This window comes from Rhinoraja longicauda, chromosome 1 (assembly GCF_053455715.1).
Source record: "Rhinoraja longicauda isolate Sanriku21f chromosome 1, sRhiLon1.1, whole genome shotgun sequence".
Classification (NCBI taxonomy): domain Eukaryota; kingdom Metazoa; phylum Chordata; class Chondrichthyes; order Rajiformes; family Arhynchobatidae; genus Rhinoraja; species Rhinoraja longicauda.
In genome coordinates, this window is record NC_135953.1 from 98,586,529 (window position 1) to 98,603,497 (window position 16,969).

Below are 16,969 nucleotides of genomic sequence, written 5' to 3' on the forward strand. Positions count from 1 at the left end.
TTCTGTCTTCATACAACATAGAACAGTACAGCACAGGAACTGGCCCTTTGACCCACATTGTCTATGCCAAACATGACGATAAACTAATCTCCTCTGCCTGCACAAGATCTATATATCTCCATTCCCTGCACATTCATGTGCCCTATCTAAAGGTCTCTTCATTGCCCCAATCATAGGATGAATGTCTGGGCGTCCACCCTAGTTTATGGGATGACCATTCAATATTCTGAAAATAGTGGGGAAGGAGCTGTTTTTGAGTCTGATGGTATATGTCTTAACCATAGAGTCATACCACGTGGAAACAGGCCCCTCGGCCCAACTTGCCCGAGCCGACCGACATGTCCCATCTACACTATCTAGTCTCACCTGCCTGCGTTTGACCCATATCCCCTAAACTATCCTATCCATGTACCTGTCTAAATGTTTCTTAAACATTGCCTCAACTACCCCCTCTTGTAGCTCGTTCCATATACCAATCACCCTTTGTGTGAAAAAGTTACCCCTCAGTTTCCTATTAAATCTTTCCCCCTTCATCTTAAACCTATGTCCTCTGGTTCTCGATGCCCTTACTCTGGGCAAGAGACTCTGTGCGTTTATCCAATCTATTCCTCCCACATCCCGAAGGCGTACAGGTTTGTAGGTTAATTGGACTCTAAAATTTCCCCCAGTGTGTGTGCGGCTACCCAATCTATTCCTCTCACGATTCTATACGCCTCGATAAGATCAACCCTCATCCCCCTGTGCTCCAAGGAATAAAGTCCCAGCCTGCTCAACCTCTCCCTGTAGCTCAGACCCTTGTTCATTGGTGGATAAGATGGATCTAGTTAAAACCTATCCCAATTGACATTCCCACAATTGGTCGTCAAACATGTCCATACTTGTCCAATATTGTGAAGGCCAATTATTGAGCAAATCAGCTCCTTAGAACTCAGTAATGATTGATGACTGCTGGTCACACAACCTTAGCCCAACCACCGTCTCAGTCTTTTAGTTTAGTTTAGTTTAGAGAAACAGCGTGGAAACAGTACCTTTGGCCCACCAAGTCAGCAAGCACCTACCATTGATCACCTCGTACCCTAGTTCTATCCTGCACACTAGGGATAACTTACCAAAGCCAATTAACCTACAAAACGACATGACTTTGAAATGTGGAAGAAACCAGAGCATGCGGAGAAAACACACTCAGTCACAAGGAGAACGTACAAACTCTGTACAGCCAGCACCCGTAGTCAGGATCCATCCCAGGTCTCTGGTGCTGTGAGGCAGCAACTCTACCGCTGCACAATCATGCCGCCCTCAACTCACAGTCAACACTGAAAATAAAGACTAACAAAACAGAGACACAAAGTGCCGGAGTAACTCAGCGGGTCAGGCAGCTTCTCTGGAGAACGTGGACAGGTGACGTCTCGGGTCGGGACCCTTCTTCAGAAAAGGTTTCCTTTCCGTGTCATATCTTTCAATCAAAAAGCCGAGCCAGGGTTGGGCAGCTGGCTAGCAAGTTTTACCACAGTTTTAGAGCTGGCAGCACCACCTAGCAGTTAGAAGCAGGCATCTGCTTTCCATCGGGCCATTTGGAACTAGTGTGGTAGAGATGACCTTAGGTGCACTGTGCACAGAGAAACAGCTACCACCGCTCATCACAGCCGCAGCTTGCTTACAACATCCCGCTCCGAATTTGCAAAGCAAATCAAAACCCGACACCATTAATGTTTGATGGACACAAAATGCTGCAGTAACTCAGCGGGACAGGCAGCATCTCTTAAGAAAAAGAATGGGTGATGTTTCCGGTCTCGGCCCATTCCTTCTCTCCAGAGACGCTGTCTGTCCCACTGAATGTCCCATTAATGTTTGGTTTAGACAATAGACAATAGACAATAGGTGCAGGAGGAGGCCATTCGGCCATTCGAGCCAGCACCACCATTCAATGTGATCATGGTTGATCATTCTCAATCAATACCCCGTTCCTGCCTTCTCCCCATACCCCCTGACTCCGCTATCCTTAAGACAAATTAAAGGGTTCTAATTCTGAACCTGTAAATGAAAGAACGCCAGAATTACTTGCTTCATAAGAGTATCCAGATGTAGGCGAGGCCATTAAAGTGTAAAAATCAAATATTTAAAATTCCACTGCATATCATTCAATAAATACTTGGCAAACGTCATCAATCAACCAACGTTGATTCCTGACCAAGAATATTCATGCCCAGTTGAAGGAGCTGAAACTGTGGATTAGATGAACCCTTTACCGGGGTAACGCTGGTTAAAGTGAGCACTTTACTTTAAAGGATTTGCAGCTCACTACATTTAAAGGCATCAGGCTGCCTGCCGCGTTGTTGAAATCGCTCACAATCCCCCGAGGTGCTACATGAACTGAGACATTAATTTGTTTATTGGAAAGGGATTTGTTTATTGGAAAAGGATTAGCCTGTCAAATGGTGGACTAGACGTGCTTTGGATTAATTAATACAACACACGATACCATCGAGGTTTGTAAGAGGCTTTTAGACAGGGACAAGGATTTGCAGGGAATGGAGAGATATGTATCATGTGCATGCCAAGAGGATTAGTTTAACAGTATCATGTTCAGCATGGGTATTGTGGGCCGAAGGGCAGTCCTCCACTGTACTCCGTCCAGTCTTATCTATATATAAGAATGAATGAATGAATAAGTTTATTGGCCAAGTATGTGCATATACAAGGAATGTGCCTTGGTGCTCCGTTCACAAATGATAACACAAACATACAGTTAACAATTAAGAATAAAGCATATCACATCAAAACAATAAGGATGCAACATACAAGCATAATCAATTAATATATTGATTGATTGAAAGACACAGCATGGAACAGGCTCTTCGGCCCACAGAGTCCCCTTTGATAATCAATCACCCATTCATGCCAGTTCAATGTGATCTCACTTCCTCATCCATTCCCCGCACACCAGGAACAATTTACAGAAGGCCAATTAACCTACAAAGTTGCATGTCTTTGGGATATGGTAGGAAACTGGAGCACCTGGAGGAAACCCATGTGGTCAAAGGGAGAACCCGCACATAGATAATATAATAGACAAGGACAAAAAAAAAAAGTTGAATAAATAAAATTGTCATAACAGGCACCTTGCATTTTATGCAATTTTAAAATAATGTGCTCTATTACTGCAGCCAAAATTCAATAATATTGATCCTGGACCCAAGTTCGGAGACTAACATGGAATTTTAAAAGTATCAAACTCATGATAGCCACACGGATTATTAAAGTTACTATTCAGTCTGAAGAATGGTTCTGACCCAAAACCTATTGCTTTTCTCCAGAGATGCTGCCTGATCCACTGAGTTACTCCAGCACTTTGTGCCTATCCTCAGTATAAACCAACATCTGCAGTTCCTTCCTACACATTACAGTTACCGGATTATTACAAAAACCCATCTGGGTTCACTAATGTCCTTTAGTCCCACCTCCCCCCCCCCCCCCCCCCCCCTCAAAACTGGGGACAGTTTTTACCCTCAACCTTCTAAACTCCAGCGAGTACAGGCCCAATGCTGTCAAACGCTCATCACATGCTAACAAACTCATTCCTGGGATCATTCTTGTAAACCCCCTCTGAACCCTCTCCAGAGCCAGCATAACTTCCCCAGTTATGCTCACAGTATTCCAAATGCGGCCTGACCAGCACCTTATAGAACCTCAGCAGTACATCTCTGTTTTGGTATTCCAGTCCTCTTGATGTAAATGCCAGCATTGAATTTGCCTTCCTTGTGAACGATTACCATCCCCCCCCACCTCCTATTGGAGCAAGTGGCTCCCATAGCTCACAGGGAAAAGGATGCTCTGAAAATTCAGCAAGCCTTGTATCAAAATAATTAAAAATGCGGAGGATGCGTTTGGAGGGACACACTTGCAAAGTAAACCGCACTGCCTTTCCTCAGTGTTCATATGTCAAAGCATCCACATCCACAACCACTTTAAAAAAAAGAACTGCCCAGTGGCATGACTGGTAAAGTTGCTGCCTTGCTGCGCCACAGATCCAGGTTCGATCCCGACTATGGGTGCTGTCTGTGTGGAGTTTGTACGTTCTCCCTGTGACCGCATGGGTTTTCTCCGGGTGCTCCAATTTCCACCCACGTTCCAAAGACGTGCCGGTTTGTGGGGTCTCTGTAAATTGTGTACGGAGTGTGCAGGGAGTGGATGAGAAAGTGGGATAACATAGAACTAGTGTGAACGGGTGATTGATGGTCGGCGTAGACTCGGTGGGCCGAAGGGCCAGTCTCCACGGTGTATCTCTAAGCTAAAGTAAGATTTGATCCGCTAAGCTCCTTCAACATTTTGTGTCTATCGTCAGTGTAACCAGTATCTGCAGTTCATCCGTAAACTAAAAGTAAACCTCGCTTCCTTTCAGTGTTAATATGTCGCAGTATCTACACCCACAAACATTTGTTTTCAATTGTTAAATCTAGGACAGGTTTAGAGGGATATGGGTCAAATGCAGGCAGGTGGGACTAGGGTAGATGGGGCATGTTATTCAGCATGGGCAAGCTGTGCCAAAGGGCCCGTTTCAACGCTCATATGACTCTAAATCACTTTTACAGTACACCAGTAATAAAAGCTCATTGGCTTCTCAGCCTGAGCACAGCTCCCCTGCCCTATGCTTGCATCTGGTCTGGGTTAAACAGAGTTCCCTTTGGCCAACGTTTTCCTAAAGCAAAACGTTATAACAATTCTATTTATGGAAGAAAAAGCAGAAGATTATTTTTCCATCAGACAGAAAAAGACAATGCGTTCCAAGTAGTTTTCTGGGTCACTGAGTTCCAAATCCTTACTCTACTCTTTTTTTAAAATTGGGATGGGGCTGGCAGTGATGAAGAAACAAAAAGACATTTGTTTCAGGAAACAGTATAATTCAGATCAACAGGAAGTCCCTCAATCAGACCTTGATCCCACACAAGAGTTCTGTACATACCATTACCCTGGGGGCATTTGGAATTATGCAGTTGTGCAAATGTGTCCCCTACAATGGAACTTCTTTTTTTTTTAATTCCTTTGCAAGTCTTTTTATAACTACCCAACTTTTGTTACCAATGACATGCCGACAGGGTCCAATGTGTATGAATATATCAACACAAGGATCTGTAGATGCTGGTTTATTAAACAAGACACAAAGTACAGATAGAAACGTACGGCACAGGAACAGGTTCTTCAGCCTACAATGTCTGTGGCGAACATGATGCCAAGATAAACTGATCTCCTCTGCTTGCATGTGATCCATATCCCTCCGTTCCCTGCACATCCATGTGCCTATCTACAAGACTCTTAAACGTCACTATGGTATCTGCCTCAACCACCACCCCTGGCAGCGCAGTCCAGGCCCCCACCAACCTCTGTGTAAAAACACCTGTCCTGTATATCCTCTTTAAACTTTCCCCTTTCACCATAAATGTGTGCCTTCCAGTCTTTTCCACCTGCGGAAAAGGGTTCTGACTGTCTACAGGTTTAATTCAACTTCTTGATCTTGCCATTACCGCTTCAATCTTTTAGTGAAACTCCACTGTGCACAAATTAGACCATTACCTTAAATGACTGTGCTGGAGTGACTCAGCTGGTCAGGCAGCATCTCTGAGATTACGCATATGCAACGTTTCCTGTCTGAAGAAGGGTCGCAACCCGAAACATCACCAATCTATTATTGGTTTAGTTTACTTTGGAGATACAGTGCGGAAACAAGCTCTTCGGCCCACCGAGTCCTCGTCGACCAGCTATTCCCGCACACTAACACTACCCTAAACACTGGGGACAATTTACAATTTTACCAAGCCACTCAGCCTACAAACCTGTACGTCTTTGGAATATGGGAGGAAACCGGGGCACCCAGAGAAAACCCACTGGGAGAACGTACAAACTCCGTACAGGCAGCGCCCGCAGTCAGGATGGAACCCAGGTCTCTGGTGCTGTGAGGCTACAACTCTATCGCTGCATCACTGTGCCGACCCTCCATATACAAATACAGGCTTCCCCCCCCATCTCTGAGCAGACAAGCAGATGTCCCTGTATGCTCAGACTATGAGTCACTGTCCCTAACAAACTCCACGAGTGTGTAAATCACTGCCACTTTATCCACGCCTTTCAGTAGCCGATGGCAGCGTTACACGGTTGCTGATGTGGCCACTCCAACACCACAGTACTTGGCAAACCCACACAGGGGTCGTTCACCATTTACCTCAGCCACTAACAGAGAATCCACAATTCTTTTGATGCCTCCTGACAGGAAACCATCCCGCTTCCCTTCATTAACGATTTCTCAAGCTCTCTCTCACAAAACACATATACACACGCAAGCACGAACGCACAGAAAAACATTCACGTAGAAACACACACACACACACATGCACACATAAATGCAGGCACATCCACAGAACATGCACACGCAGACACAGGCAGATACACACACAAAGATATACACACACGCAAACACACACGCAGTCACACATGCACACTGATGCAGATACATACAATCACAGACACACGTACAGATACGGACACAAAAATATTCAGACACTTACCAACACATACAAGCAGCTACACACAGAGGCAGACACATATACAGTCACACACGCATACACATTGATACACACACACACAGATGCACAGAGCCACAAATGCACAGACATACACACCGATACACACACGCAGACATACACAGACACATGTACACATGCACACACTCACACAGACTTACACCCACGCACACAAACACACAGGCCACTGGCTGTCAGCCACAAGACTCTCTGAAACTAAGCATTAGATAAGGCGCAGAGGGAGTTGTGTTTACAGCCCACAAGCCTGGTCCCCCACGCAATAACATCAAGGCTGACAGGATCCTTGAACTCAGCTCCAATTTCCTGTCATGCCCCATAACCCCGACTCCCTCTACACCAAACATCTGTCTATCTCGGCCTGAATATATCCACTGACTACCCCACTCAGAGTTCCCTGGGTAGAGACCCAAAATGTTTGTTCAATAATGTGAGCAAGAAAACAAATTAAATATTTACCAAATTGCCTTCAACAGAAATTCATTCAGCATCTGAAATGAGGCCAAGAACATAAATATTTAAATCTAAAAACCTCGCATTTATAGGAAATCCTACAGCCAATCTGTACTACTTCATCAATCCAGTGCCACCAGGACACTGGGCCTTAGAGAGGGAAAATAAAATGGCACCTATCTCCTTTGGCCAAGATCGGACTTTTCAGAGATTGGAAGTTACAACGTGGAGACTCTCTACGAGCTGCTCCAGAAGAGGATTCATTGTATCCATATGCAACATGATGATTTGACTGGAGAACATGCAGAACAAGTCGTATATCTCTGTGCACGTAACAATAAATAAACTAGTCAATTGTTCACAGAGATAAATGCAACAAACATTTGGTTTGCAAGTTAGTTGGTCACTGCAAATTGCCCCTGGAGTGTAGGGAGTGGATGAGAAAGTGGGATAACACAGCACTAGTGTGAATGGGCGATTGATGGTCGGTGTGTACTCAGTGGGCCGAAGGGCCTATTTCCATGCTGTAGCATTCAATCGATGAATTCAACCCATCAATCTCCAACAAACACCAATGATTGGGGTCCAATTTTCCAATTCCACAATTGTCGGAGAGATTCAGCACAGAAACAGGGCTTTCGCACTCAACTTGGATTGTCAGAGGCTGAGGAGACACCTGATAGAAGTATATAAAATTATGAGAGGCACAGATAAGGTAGATAGTCAAAACTTTGTTTCCCAGGGTGGAAATGTCAGAGACTAGAAGCTATTAAGGTGAGCGGGCCAAAGATTAAAGTCAAGTCAAGTCAATTTTATTTGTATAGCACATTTAAAAACAACCCACGTTGACCAAAGTGCTGTACATTTGTACACTGTACAAAGGACATGTGCGGGGCAAGGATTTCTTTACACAGACGGTGGTGGATGCCTGAAACGTGCTGCCAAGGAGTGGTGGTGGAGGCAGATACGATAATAGCATTTAAGAGACTTTTAGATAGGTACGTGGATATGCAGGAAATGGAGGGATATGGATCATGTACAAAGAGATAATATAATTACATTTCAGAGACTTTTAGATAGGCACACAGATATGCAGGAAATAGAGGGATATGGATCATGTGCAGGTTTATCTTGGTATCGTATTCAGCACAGACATTGTGGCCTGTTCCTGTGCTGTACTGTTCTGTTCTCATGAGTCCATATTGAACACCAATCACCTGTTTGCACTGATCCTACATTGATCCTATTTTATATTCTCCCCACATTCTCTTCAACTCAAATCAGGCCACTACCACTGTGGGCCAGAATTGTCAGACACACTCCAATTTTGAAATACTGATAGCTTCCCATATGTCCCCCCATATCCTGTGGAACTGATGCGCTACAATGCTGAGAGCTATATTCTGCACTCTGTTTCTTCCCCTTTGCTCTACCTCTTCACCCCTTTATCATGTATCTGTACACTGTGGATGGCTTGATTGTAATCATGTATAGTCTTCCCGCTGACTGGTTAGCATGCAACAAAAGCTTTTCACTGTACCTCGGTACACGTGACAATAAACTAAACTAAACTCAACTCTTGTGCTTGAGTTTGACTTGATTGTGTTTATGTGAGGCATTAAATGATCTGCTTGGATAGCATGCAAAACAAATCTTTTCACTGTACCTCGGTACACGTGACAATAAACCTAAAAAGTAAACCTCAACTCCCTGACGCTCGATGCTCCATACCAACTATTACGGTAAGCAGTACATACAAATAATGGCAAACCGTATTGTAGGCAAACACAACAAGCATTTTTTTTAATGCTTACATATCTAGGGCTCTAGATCTTTTTCAGCTACTGAATGAAATTGAGTTGGGAACAGTGTGGTAAATATTTCACTGGTGTGTTGCTGTTCACACAGGGACCTTTAATGAATTAATCATTTATTTAATGAACAATCTGGGGATGAAAGGGCAGAGTCACTTCATTGATTTACACTTTACAATTTGTCGTTGTCTATATATCTTTTTCAACAGATCACCAAAGACACCAGTCCAACAAGAGATTTGAATGCAGATCCACCCCTCTCTGCTTTCCGCAGAGTCTGTTACATCTACCCATCTCCACCTCTTCCCGCTTTCCGCAAAGACCGTTCCCTCCGCAACTCCCTGGTTAACTCATCCTTTCCCACCCAAACCGCCCTCTCCCCAGGTACTTTCCCCTGCCATCGTATGAGATACAACACCTGTCCCTATACCTCCTCCCTCGACTCCATCCAGGGACTCCGACAGTCCTTTCAGGTGAGGCAGAGGTTCACTTGCCAACCTCATCTACTGTGTTCCAGGTGTGGGCTCCTATATATCGCCCAGACCAAGCACAGGCTCGGCGATCATTTCGCTGAACACCTCCACTCAGTCCACCTTGGCCTATGCAATCTCCCAGTTGCCAAACATTTTAATTCCCCTTCCCATTCTGACCTCTCTGTCCTGAGCCTTCTCCATTGTCAGAGTGAAGCCACACACAAATTGGAGGAACAACACCTCATATTCACTTGGACAGCTTACAACCCAGTGGTATGAATCTTGATTTCTCTAATTTCAAGTAACTCCTGCATTCCCTCCCTTCCCCTCCCCTCTCCCCTCCGCCCCCCACCCTAGTTGTCCTACCAGTTCCATTGTTCACATCCTTGTATCTCCATTGTTATCATACTTTCCCCAGCCAACAATGGGTCATTATGGGCTCTACCCTTCCTGAGGTCATCTCTTGCTGTTGGATCCTGTTGGCCCTGTTTCCACACTGTTTGACTCTCTGACATCAAAGGGGAAACCTGATATAAATTTGTACGTTTGGGAGGGGGAGATCAGGTAACGAGTCAGAACCCTTTTCCTAAAGTGGAAATGTCAAAGACTAGAGGGCAGAGCTTTAAGGTGAGAGGGACAAAGTTTAAAGGAGACTAGACCAAGTGGACCCGTTGGGCCCAAACCTCTCCTGCATTGGTGCAGCACCCTGTCCTTCCCCCCCCTCTCTCCTCAACCCCCCCCTCTCCCCCCTTCCCCCTCCCTCCCTCCTCCCCTCCCCCTCCCCTCCTTTTAAACTTAAAAATGTGAATAACTTTAAAAACATAACACCGATTTCAATAAAACTACTTGCATTATCACTAAAGTGACAATGGTGAGTAAGGTGGGCCTAAAATTGTTGCGCTATCATGTTGCGCTATCATTTTGGCTGAAGTTCAGTCACAAACAAGAGAACAAACGAGAGTTTTAGTATATAGAAGTGCGGGGCAAGTTTTGTTTTTATACAGAGGTTGGTGGGTGCCTGGAACGCGCTGCTGGGGGTGGTGAGGAGGCAGATACGATCATGGCGTCTAAGAGGCTTTTAGATAGATACTCTGAGAATGGAGGGATATAGATCACGTGCAGGCAGAGGAGATTAGTTTAACTTGGCACTATGTTTGGCATGGACATTGTGGTCAAAGGGTGTGTTCCTGTGCTGCACTGTTCTATGTTTAATAAAAGTGGTGCCAAACTTATTTGCCTGAGGGAGGTTTGAATATCTTCTCTCCTAATGAGTTCCATACAGTAAACCCTTATTACAGACTTTATACCAGATTTTGGTGATAGGGCACTGGATGCTGGTTACACTGCCGAGGCTATTGAGAATGACAAGGCATTGAAATCGACAAGACATTGATATTATTGTATATTAATGATTTGGATAGGGGGATTGAAGGCTTTGTGGCCTTTTGCAGATGATGCTAAGATAAGTGGAGGGGCAGGCATTGTAGAGGAAGCAAGGACTCTGCAGATGGACTTGGGCAGGTAAGGAACGTGGGCAGAGAATTGGTATATGAAATTCAGGAGATCAAAGTGGGGAGTCATGCATTTTGGCAATAAGAATAAAGGCGTAGATTATTTTTAAATGGAGAGAGAATCCAGAAATCGGACGTGCAAAGGGACTTGGGAATGCTGGTGCAGGACTCCCAAAAAGTTAATTTGCAAGTTGAATCAGTAGTAAGGAAGGCAAATTCAATGCTAGTATTAATATCAAGAGGACTGGAATACAAAAACAGAGATGAAATGCTGAGGCTCTATAAGGCGCTGATCAGGCTGCATTTTGAGTACAGTAAGCGTATTTGGGCCCCATATCTGAGGAAAGATATGTTGGGTCTGGAGAGGGTCCAGAGGAGGTTTACAAGAATGATTCCAGGAATTAGCGGGTTAGCATATGATGAGCGTTTGACAGCACTGGGCCTCTACTCACTGGAGTTTGGAAGGGTAAGGAAAGACCTCATTGAAACTTGCAGAATAATGAAAGACATAGATAGGGTGGATGTGGAAAGGATGTTTCCACTGGTGGGAGGGTCTAGGACCAGAGGTCATACATAGCCTCAGAATTAAAGGGCGCTCTTTTTTAAAAGAAGGTGAGGAGGAACTTCTTTAGTCAGAGGGTAGTTAATCTGTGGTACTCATTGCCACAGAGGGCAGGGATAGACATAGTCATGATTAAAATGGGTGTCAAGGGTTATGGGAAGAAGGCAGGAAAACGGGATTAGGAGGCAGAGATCAGCCATGATTGAATGGCATAGACTCAATGGGCCGGATGACCTAATTTTACTCCTATAATTTATGAACGTGATATTGACAATGCCTTGATATTGACACACTCATGGTCAGTTATAACAAGAGTTTACTGTATATCCATTTGTTCCCTAGATCTACCCAAAGAAATGAGTGGTGAAGATATAAACATTGGCTTAATTTCTGAACTGAAAGTGAGAGCTGTTCTAGAATGATGTGTGCGGGTCTTGGACCCACAATCTTCTGCTGCAGAGGCGAGAGAATCACCACTACCCCAGCCGTTGCACTGTATTTCAAATCAAGAAACAGAGATCGTACTGTGTTGGGAAATTTATTCTGGGGGAAAAAAATATTCTTCTTCCTCAGAAATATTATGTGTCTGCTGTATATTGGTGCAAGTGTGTCTCAAAATGAAATCCAAAAGCGTTCCAATTAAAACAACATTCGATATTATGAGAAAAAGCTAAAATAACATTCTTCAAGTTGTAGTTTAAAATTCCATTAATCAAGTTGTCCAAACAAGTCATCTCCAGCCATCTTGGAAGCCATGTCATCACATCAGTGTTCATTTACAAATGTGCATTTAAAAGTTCTCCCATCTGTCTAAATCATTGGCATCAGTGCCTCAGAGTTGACATTTCAAGTCAGGAACCCTCAAGAATGTTCTCAAAGCCTCCTTGTCAAAAATCCAACAGCCCCCCCACCCCAACTCTGGAGAAACCTAGACAGCTCCAAGAGGAGGACTATAAGTTGGAACAGGACCAAGAACATCGAGTCTACGCGTCGGGAGCACAGAGGTGTCACGCGCTTTTACGAGGATGTTGCCAGGACTCGACGGCCTAAGCAATAGGGAAAGGTTGGGCAGCGCGAGGTGCAGATGGAGTCAATGGAAGGGAGGCTGGTTTGTGATGGTCTGGGCTGCGTCCACAATTCTCTGCAGTTCCTGTCTAATCTATTAAATGTTGTTATTGTACCTGCCTCAATCACTTCCTCTGGCAGCTTGTTCCATATACCCACCAGTCTCTATGTGATAAAGCCGCTGTATTAAATCTTGCCCCACTCATCTTAAACCTGTGTCCTCTGGTTCTTGATTCCCCTACTCTGGGTAAAATACTTTTCGGTTAGTTTAGAGATACAGGGCCTTCGGCCCACCCGAGTCCGCGCCGACCAGTGATCCCCACACACTAACACTATCCTACACACACTAGGAACAATTTACAATTTCACCAAAGTCAATTAGTCTGCAATCCTGTACATCTTTGGAGTGTCTTTGTACATCGTTAGAGACTCTGTGCAATTATCCTGTCTGTTCCCCTCAAGATTTTATACACCTCTATAAGATCACTCCTCGGCCTCCTGTGCTCCAAGGAACGATTCCCTTTATTCTGTATCTGTACTATGTGGATGGCTCAATTGTAATTGTGTGTAGTCTTCCCACTGACCGGATACCACGCAACAAAAAAATTTTTTTACAATGCACCTTGGTACACGTGGCAATAATAAGCTAAACTGAATATGGATAGGAAAGGCTTGGAAGGATGTGGGTCAAACGCAGGTAAATGGGACTAGCTTAGATGGGCGGGTTGGGCAGAAGGGTCTGTTTCCATGCTGTGTGACTCTAAATGGAACTTGTTGAGAGATCTGCTGTGGTCTTGGGTAAAGTTTGCCTTTTGACCTTTTGAATAGTGCTGGTGCTGATATTCTGTCTGCTTATAAATAGAAGGGAGGCTTGACGTTCTACACCGAGCTAACATGAGATGATATTACCTTGCCCCAGACTGCTTGCAGGGCTTTTGACAAATATCGAATCTGCAAGTGTTTGCAAAAGTACGCACATAGATTCCGGCTTCCACAAGACTACGGTACCTTTGGATATTTTCTAATTGATAAATCGCAGAGACACGGCTCACCCCCAGTTCCGGATACAATGTTCCAGGCCGAGTGTTTCATCAATGGCTATCTTTAGTTTTAAAAAAAAGGCTATTCTTTAATAAAAGAAGAAATATCAGTCTGAAGTTTAGTTTAGAGAGTTTAGAGATGCATCACGGAAACAGGCCCTTCGGCCCACCGAGTCCGCGTCGACCAGCGACCCCCGTACACTAGCACTATCCTACACACTAGGGACAATTTACAACCTTTTCTGAAGCCAATTAACCTACAAACCTGCACGTCTTTGGAGTGTGTGAGGAAACCGGAGCACCCGGGGAAAACCCACGCGGTCACGGGGAGAACTTACAAACTCCGTTTAGACAGCACCCGTAGTCAGGATCGAACCCAGGTCTCTGGCGCTGAAAGGCAGCAATTCTACCGCTGTGCCAGCTTGCCGCCCTCAAAGACGAAGATATCCATGAAGAAAGGTCCTGACCCAAAATGTCGCCCATCCTTTTTCTCCAGAGATGTTGCCTGATCCGTTGAGCTCCTCCAGCATTTTGTGTCTGTATTTTTATTACTTTATTTCTTGTTTGCTGCTTGCAGAACCATCCAGATTGGTAGCTCCAACCAGTCCTAAAAATCACTGGTCCTGCACCATCGTAGAACATAGAACAGTACAGGAGAGGACAGGCCCTTCAGCCCACAGTGTCTGTGCCGAACATGAGGCCAAGTTAGAATAATCTCCTCTACCTGCATATGATTCATATCCCTCCATTCCCTGCATATCCAGGTGCCTATCTAAAAGTCTCTTAAATGCCACTATCGTATCTGCCTCCACCACCATTCCTGGAAGCACGTTCCAGTCTGTGTAAAGAATCTTGCCCCGCACATCCCCTTTAGACTTTTCCCCACTGAATTTAAAGCTATGCCCTTCACCCTTGACATCTCTACCCTGAGTAAATGATTCAGACTGTCTACCATATCTATGTCTCATAATCTTACATATTTCTATCAGGTCCTCCACTCAACCTCTGAACTCCAGAGAAAAAAACTGCACACTAGGGTAGACATAAAAGTGCTAGAGTAACTCAGCGGGACAGGCAGCATCTCTGGAGAGAAGGAATGGGAGACGTTTCGAGATCCTTCTTCAGACTGAGCGTCAGGGGGGAGGGGGTCCAGTAGACAGATCAAAGCAGACGATGATCAAGGCAATTGTTAGCTGACAACGCTGCAGCGTAGGGGATATGGTCAAGGCTGAGGACAGGAGTTGTTTAGTGGCACCAGGACTTAAAGTTGCTGCTCCTACCTCTTAAGTAACAATCTAACGGTTCTCCACCAGTTGTAGTGTGATTAGCACCACCTTTTTTATATCACTGGGGCAGCATTATTGGTGTCGAGGGAGGTACAATAAGATGTAAAAGACATTTGGAACTGTACATGGAAAGGAAAGGTGTAGAGGGGACAATGACTAGGCACAAGCAATTGTAACTAAAAGTTGGGGCATCTTGGTCAGCATGGAAAGGTTGGGCCAAAGGGCTAGTTTTTCGAGCTGTATGACTAAGACTCTGACTCTATAACTCTTTAACTATGAATACAACTGTATGACTCTTTATGATTTTATGACTCGATGACTCTTAACTCTTTAACCATGAATATAACACTAAACTTACGATAGACACAAAATGCTGGAGTAACTCAGCGGACCTGGTAGCATCTCTGGCGAGAAGGAATGGATGACGTTTCGTGTCGAGACCAATCTTCAGACAAAGAATGAGGAAGGGTCTTTGTACGAAAGGTTTCCCATTTCTTTTCTCCAGAGATGCTGCCTGTCCCGCCAAGTTACTCCAGCATTTTGTGTCTTTCTCCAGTGTAGCTCAGCATCTGCAGTTCCTTCCTGCACTATGTAACTTTTTATGACTCTCTGACTCTTTATGACTAACTCAATGGCTATAACTCTACTGATTTCTACAAATCAAAAATCCTTTACTGATACAATCCTTTGTAAAAGAATTGGACTTTATACACTAGTTTTACAATGATAGGTTTAGTTTTAGAGATACAACCTTTTGGTCCACTAGTCCAACCAGTGATCGCTCGGACACTAGTTCTATCCGACACACTCGGGACAATTTACAGAAGCCAATTAACTTACAAACCCGCACGTCTTTGGAATGTTGGCGGAGACCGGAACACCCAGAGGAAACCCACGCGGTCCCAGGGACAACGTATAATCTCCATACAGACAGCACCCGTAGTCAGGATTAAATCTGGGTCTCTGGCACAGTAAAGCAGCAACTCTACCGCTGCGCCACTGTGCCGCCCTATGTTGATTAAACTCATAAAGAATTTATATTGCATACACAGCCCCAGTACAATTAAGAAGCACTGGTCGAGATAGAGAATCAAGTTCCATTGAGGATTTCAAAGGACATGCAACCTCAGCTAAACTGGGAACATCTTCAGTTGCTGAGGATAAAGTTACCTTCAGAACAGAATGTTTCACATCAACATAAAACTGGGGAGCTGCTCGCCTTACAGAGTTCAAGATGTCAGAGGTTTGCATTCCATCTTAATACTTAAAATACACAACTTACAATGGACCTCTCAACACTTGGAATCCACATGGCGCAGTGGTAGAGCTGCTGCCTCATAGCACCAGAGACCCAAGTTCGATCCTGACCTCGGTGCCATCTATATGGAGTTTGTATGTTCTCCCCGTGACTGCGTGTATATCCTCCGGTTTCCTCCCACATGCCAAAGACATGCGGGTTTGTAGGTTAATTGGCTTCTGTAAATTGCCCCTAGTGTGTAGGATGCGAAAGTGGGATAACATAGAGCGAGTGATTGATGTTCGGCCCCAGCGCTGTGGGCCAAAGGGCCTGTTTTCATGCTCCAAACTAAACATTACTCCCTCAACTGCTACAACAACAAACAAGGTCTTTTCATTTGAGTTGCGTCAATTATCCTACAAACCTGAATGTCTTGGGAGTGTGGGAGGAAACCAGAGCACCCAGAGAAAAACCGACACGGTCACAGGGAGAACGTACAAACTCCGTACAGAGTCCTACCCCTCCTCTCTTCCGGCTTTCATCCCCCTCCCACCCAATTCAATTAGTCTGAAGAAGGGTCCCAATCCAAAACGTCACTTTTCCATGTTGTCCAGAGATGCTGTCTGACACATGCCGCTTAAGTTACTCCTGCACTTTGTGTCTTCTTTTGCTAACCTTCGTGTTTGTGTTAAGCTCTTTGTACAGATCCTCGTTTACACAGTAGACACAAAGTGCTGGAGTAATTCAGCGGGTCAGGCAGCATCACTGGAGAAAAGGAATAGGTAACATTTCGGGTTGAGGCCCTTCTTCAGACTCAGTTTACGGAGTACTATGTTTACATATTCTGATGTGCTGCTGCAAGTAAGAATATCATTGTTCTGTTTGGGACATACCCCAATGAAACACTCTTGACAACGTTTCATAAACATTTGGACAGA

The 16,969-nt window shown here is 44.6% G+C and overlaps 1 protein-coding gene across 1 annotated transcript in view; it reads right to left on the reverse strand.

The window, feature by feature from the left end:
* The window catches only part of LOC144595607 (PDZ and LIM domain protein 5-like), a 235,085-nt gene that overhangs the window by 115,489 nt on the left and 102,627 nt on the right, over window positions 1-16,969 (reverse strand). The window lies entirely within an intron of this gene.